Raw genomic sequence first — 6,000 nt, 5'->3', positions numbered from 1 at the left:
GGTGCCCAGCCACGGGCGGGCCGCCATCCACCCGCCCGGATTCCGGCGCCGCCGCCGCCCCTCCGAGCCGGGCTCCAGCGGCAGCTTCAGTCACAGCGGCGGATCCGCCTCCCTCCCTCGGCCGGCGGCTGGGGAGCCCGGGCGGCGCCTGCCCCCTGCCTGCGGAGAGAGCCGGGCAGAGCCGCCACGGGCGGGGGGGAGCCCCCCATACCGATCCCCCCCCCCCGGCCAGGGAACGGAGAACCCACCGGCCCCAATCCGGGGAGCAGAGACTCTTTCCTCCTCTCCACACCCCCAAGCCAGGGGAGTGGGGACACCAGGCATCAGGGACCTCCCCCAAAGCCAGGGCAGCAGAGACACCCCCCAAGCCAGGGGATCAGGGTCCCCAGGCAGGAAGGACCCCCCCAAAACCAAAGCCAGGGGAGCAGAGGCACCCCTCCCCCAAGGATTCCCACCCCAAATCAAGGGGACAGTGACCCCAGGCCATAGGGTTGCCCACCCCCAATATTGTTTTACGAACAACATCGGCCTGTGACCCTGTTGAGGACACTGGGGTCCCTGTTTTCATGTGGCTCTGAATACGGCTGAAGCAGTTTGGATGCCTACTTTGGAGTAAAGTATCAGGGGGTAGCCGTGTTAGTCTGTATCCACAAAAACAACAAGGAGTCTGGTGCCACCTTAAAGACTAACAGATTTAGTTGGGCATAAGCTTTCATGGGTAAAAAACCCACTTCGTCAGATGCAACTTTGAATGATACTTTGGAGTGATCAGAGTCATGGGGCCAGGAATCACGGGCTGAGGCTGGAAAAATCCCCCTAAATCATGCTGTGACAGGATGCACTGGGACTTCCAGGACCCCGGTGAGCAAAGGGTTAAGCTCAGCTTGGCCTTGCTCAGTTGCCCAGGGGAAGGACCCTACATTAGTTGCTAAGAAGGAGTTGGGGGGAGAATGTCTGTGGGAAGGGAAGACTGTCCAGAGGCATGGGGCACGCTGAATGTTGCCCTTTGAGAAGAGGACCTGGCTGATTACCTCTTGTTTCCTGCTGAGACATCCCACCAGTTAATAGGTTTATAGGGCAATGTTCTACATTAACGCGATGTGATCACCACGCCTAGCACTTTGTACGCTTGTGATCCATAGAGCTACAAAGGGGGTAAGTAGCGTTATTCCCCTTACATTGACTGGGGAAACTGAGGCACGGAATTGCTAAGTGACTTTTCTGGAGGCAGACAGGGAGTCAAGGAGAGGGCTGAGACTAACATCCCAGGCACGTGCATACTGCTTCCACTATGCTACTCCGCTTGGAAACTTTAAATTAAAAAAAAAAAAAAATAGGACCAACGCAAACCTATTTATGTGGCATGTGGACACAGTATCCAGTTCCTTAGATGAGAGCTCTGTGTCTGGTAGGTATGAAATCTGCAGCCCTGGCACCCAGATGGCAAAGTTAGAGAACTCTCTCTCTCTCTGCCTTCTAATTTGAGGTTGTGTTTTTGTTCCGAGCTCCATTTCTCTGCACATATGGGTGATCCACAGACTGTCTCCTCCAGAGCTTCCCATCAGCTCAGCCTCTGCCTTCATCTTACAGCTGGGAGGGGAAGCTCTGTTTTATCCACACTGCATGCACAAAGCTAAAGCTGGCGCTCTGGATTCCTCCTTTCTTGGTAAATAATTGAAGAGTGTTGATTTTCTGTCTCCTAGGCTTAATTCCGCCCCAGTGGAAACCTGACTCGCTTGGCTCTGCAGATCTGGAAACCTGAGTGAGAAACCTCTCCTATACCATGGCAAGCCGGCGACCCTGTTCTGTCGGACTGGTCCGCCCAGCAGCAGCTGGAGAGCTCTCCGTGCCAGGTGGAGAGCAGACATAACTGCAGGTCTGGCTGATCAGCGAGTGCGCGTTGGTATCCATGATCCTTGAGCGTGCACCTTCTTTGTGTGAATGCAGTACAAAATCCCCAAACCTGCAGCTGGCTCTGCCAGGCACAAGGATCTGTCTATGCGGAGTCGGCTGTAGAATTGTGGCCTAAAATTCCACCTTGGCTCCCCACCTCTGCCTTGTTTGTCTTTTCTCTACCCTTTACTTCTTTTCTAGATCTCAAGGTTGGAAGGGACTTCAGGAGGTCATTTAGTCCAACCCCATGCTCAAAGCAGGACTAATCCCCAGACAGATTTTTGCCCCAGATCCCTAAATGGCCCCCTCAAGGATTGAACTCATAACCCTGGGTTTAGCAGGCCAATGCTCAAACCACTGAGCTATCTGTCCCCTTCAGCATCATCTTCATACATGATAAGGCCCAGAGCTCTTCCCAAGCTGACTGTATGAAACACACTCTTTGTGACTCCTAGGTGGTGGACCGGGAGTGGATAATGCTGCATCCAGTTGAAACTGCCCGGGGGGAACTTAGGTTACTAGAATTTAAATGACCCAAGCTGTCATTTGGCCATGGGTGGCAATACCCTCACTCTTGCAAAAATGTCTTTAATGATCACAAGCAGTCAGGGTTTCCGTTCATTTCTCATTGGAGAAACAGCACCTCCAGCAGCACAGTATCCACTAGCATCATCCGGGGGCATCAGTCTGGCAGTGCCACAAAGGAGAGCGCCCCCTACTGAACCACCAACCCCCCTTCAGCAATACTCACTTCAGTCTTCTTAAACTTGGCCTTCAGGCTTTTCATTCTGGCTTGAGTTCTCACGCTCTGTCTCTGTTTCAGGGGAAGTCTCTGAACAAGGAACATAATGATGTTTTAAGGTACGAGTGAAGCCTGGTCTCTCTATCACAGGGGTTCTCAAACTGGGGGTCGTGACCCCTCAGGGGGTCACGAGGTTACTACATGGGGGGTCACGAGCTGTCGGCCTCCACCCCAAACCCCGCTTTGCTGCCAGCATTTATAATGGTGTTAAATATATAAAGTGTTTTTAATTTATAAGGGGGGTCACACTCAGAGGCTTTCTGTGTGAAAGGGGTCACCAGTACAAAAGTTTGAGGACCCCTGCTCTATCAGAAGCTAAACGCCGGGTGTAAATTCAAACATTCCCACCTCTCCCCACATCCCGGTGAGGCAATCAAAACTCTTTCAGTGTTTAAAGGTGGAGCTGCCTCCCGTCATGATACATGACACCAGACCAAGCCACTCAATAGACTGCTGGGTACGAGCAGTGGGAAGACATGGTGTAGCACAGAACGGTGCTCGGCTCTATCCAGAAATTCAGACTCATGCAACCTTTCTTTACTGACTTGTCACCAAAATGAGCCAAACCTTAGGGCAGTGGTTCTCCACCTATTTACCACTGTGGGGCGCATATGCAGCTCTCTGTCTTATGTGGGCCACATCCACGCAACATATATACTACCTGTATGGCCCTGAGGATGTCACGTGGGCCGCAAGTGGCCGCAGGTTGAGAACCACTGGCTTAGGGGGTGCCAGATGCTGATTTCAAATGCACACGTCCCTTCTCTTCCATTTGTTTGCTCCTACCAGCATCAACTGCCTCGGAACACTTGACGTTTGATTTCTTGCTTGTACTTTTCCGGCATAGGGACCTGCCAGCCTGTCACTCTGTGCTCTGCCACTGAGATGCATCAAGTCATGTGATCTTTCCATCAAGGTACCATTAGCCTGTATGCTGTGTTAGAAATGGGGTGTCTCGTCCTCTGGGCATATCATGTCAGGATGCACGCCACACCGTGTCCTGTTACCCTAGCCTCTGCCTAGTTCCCTGCACACTATATTACGTGTACTGCTAGTGCACCTGAGGCTCTCAAAGCATTTTAGAGCCAATAAATGAAGCCTCAGAACACTCGTTAGCGTTAGACATTCTTATTTCCATTTTACCGGTGGGGAAACTGAGAGACGAAGCTAAGAGTTGCCCAAGAGTGACTGGCAAATTGGTGGTAGAGCTGGGAACAGAAACCCTGAGCCCTCTGCTCTAATCACTAGATAGCACTCTCTCCCTCCTCACCCCACACTGGATTGTTAAATTTGCCTGGGCCGTGCCTTCTACGGTGCCGAGGCAACCTGCCAGGAGAGGAGCTGACTCAATGCAGCATGGCATATTGGTATTGCCTTGTAAACCTCAAGATCGCTCTCTTTCATAGGGGAACGTGCCTCCTTGCTAATCTCGCTATTCTCAGCAGCTTTGTAGGGTCCCCTTCAGGACATGTCTACTGCCATGGGAACATGCCTCTCTACGGAGTGATTTATATGGCTTAATATATTCGACCCAACACTTACTGAGCTCCAGCAGCAGAGATTCCCTTGTTTCTGATCTTAAATATGTGAAACCTGCATTGGAAGGGCTCAGCAGAATGGGGTGGCTATTCACTCAGCCCTGGGGCCTTTCCATCACCCCTCCCAAACCCCTTCCCTACCTTGCTGATAGTGCTGAGCGCAGCAGGGCGGGCTCCTTCTCCCTCTCGCTCTGTTCTGCACCCAGGGCAGAAGAACCTGAGAAGTGTCTCCTTACTTCAGTCTCATTGAAGAAATCTCACGCTATCAGAGGTGGCGCAGCCGGAGCTAGCTGGTGTCGCCACCAATGAGGACAGGCAAGGGGTGGGACTTAGCTGCAGTGGGAATTAAGTTACTCACCTGCTACAGGTACAGTTACCTCTCCAAAGCAGGATGCTGCTCAGTACTGGGTGGTGGCGACAGCACTTGACTGAACACCTTTCTGTGCATAGGGGCTGCCTAGCCCAGTTATGAGTGCTCAGCAGCTCTTGACTCGTGACCAGGCCTTATACATCTGCCTGGCTGCTTCTTTTCACTTTCTGCTAGCTCCCAACAACCAGGCTACATATTCTCTGTACCTTTAAGGACCTGGAAGGCAGCAGCAAAAGGAAATGGTTCACCTGCACCAGGATCTTGTTCATTTAGGCCCAACTCGGAAGTTAGGAGCCTACGTACCTTTGAGGATCTGGGCCTTATTTCTTTAGGCCGTGAGGCTGCAAGCTACTTCCTGTGGGTGGATCCCAGCACTTACATGGAGCCCCACTGAAATCCATCGGCCAGGTTCTGTGCGATCACAGACGCCCATCCATGTGGAGCAGCTTGGTGGATCACGGCCTTCGTTTGCTGCGTGAAATGTTCCCCTTCGGCGTGAGTTCCAAAGGCTCGGATCCACAAAGATATTTAGGGTCGGAACTTTGATTGCTTTTAATGGATATTAGGAACCTAAATACCTTTGCGACTCTGGGCCAAAATGTTTAACCATTTTATTAAATGATGTGTTTCCTTTTTCATAGCGCCTTTCAACTCAGGCTCTCCAAGGGCTGAGTCTGCCTCACACAACCCCACTGTGAGGTGGATATTATTTTCCCCAAATTTACAGATGAAGAAACTGAGGCACAGAGCAGTGACGTGACTTACCCAGGATCACTGCACGAAGCAGTAGCAGAGTGAGGAATAAAAATTAAGTATCCTGACCCCTCCCCCCCCCCCGACCCAGTCCCATAATCACTAGATAATGCTATGGCCCTGCTTCTGTGCAGATGGACCCCCTACGCCTAACACAGAGTTTCTTGCAGGATCGGGGCCTGTGTTTTCTAATCATTTATTTATTTTCCTATAACAACCATAGCATGGTGGGCATGTTGTAGATGGACAAGGAGGTACATTCCCTGCCAAAAAAAGGTACAGTCAAAATGTCTCTTGGAAAATATGACGGGCAAAACACACAAGAACCCAGACTTTATTATAGTGAGGGACTTGCGTGTGGGCTTGCATTTTCCTTGGGAGATGTCTAGAAATAGCCCGAGAAGGCCAACACTAAAAACCGGCTTTGTCCTCACCATATGGTTAATAGGAGAGAGCATGAGGGCCACATTTTAGGATCCCAGAAGATACATTTTAGGACTTTGTAGCTACATTCTGGGCATTCCACGGACCCCCTTAAAAGCGAAGCCAACGCTGGTGAATTTATTGCATATCTTGTGATATTTGGGGTATTTCTTAAAGCCCCAGCCCCCGGAGGCAAGTTTATGTGAGAATCTTTGATTGCA

Source organism: Emys orbicularis, chromosome 24, assembly GCF_028017835.1.
Source record: "Emys orbicularis isolate rEmyOrb1 chromosome 24, rEmyOrb1.hap1, whole genome shotgun sequence".
Classification (NCBI taxonomy): Eukaryota; Metazoa; Chordata; order Testudines; family Emydidae; genus Emys; species Emys orbicularis.
Note: the sequence above shows the minus strand (reverse complement) of the source record.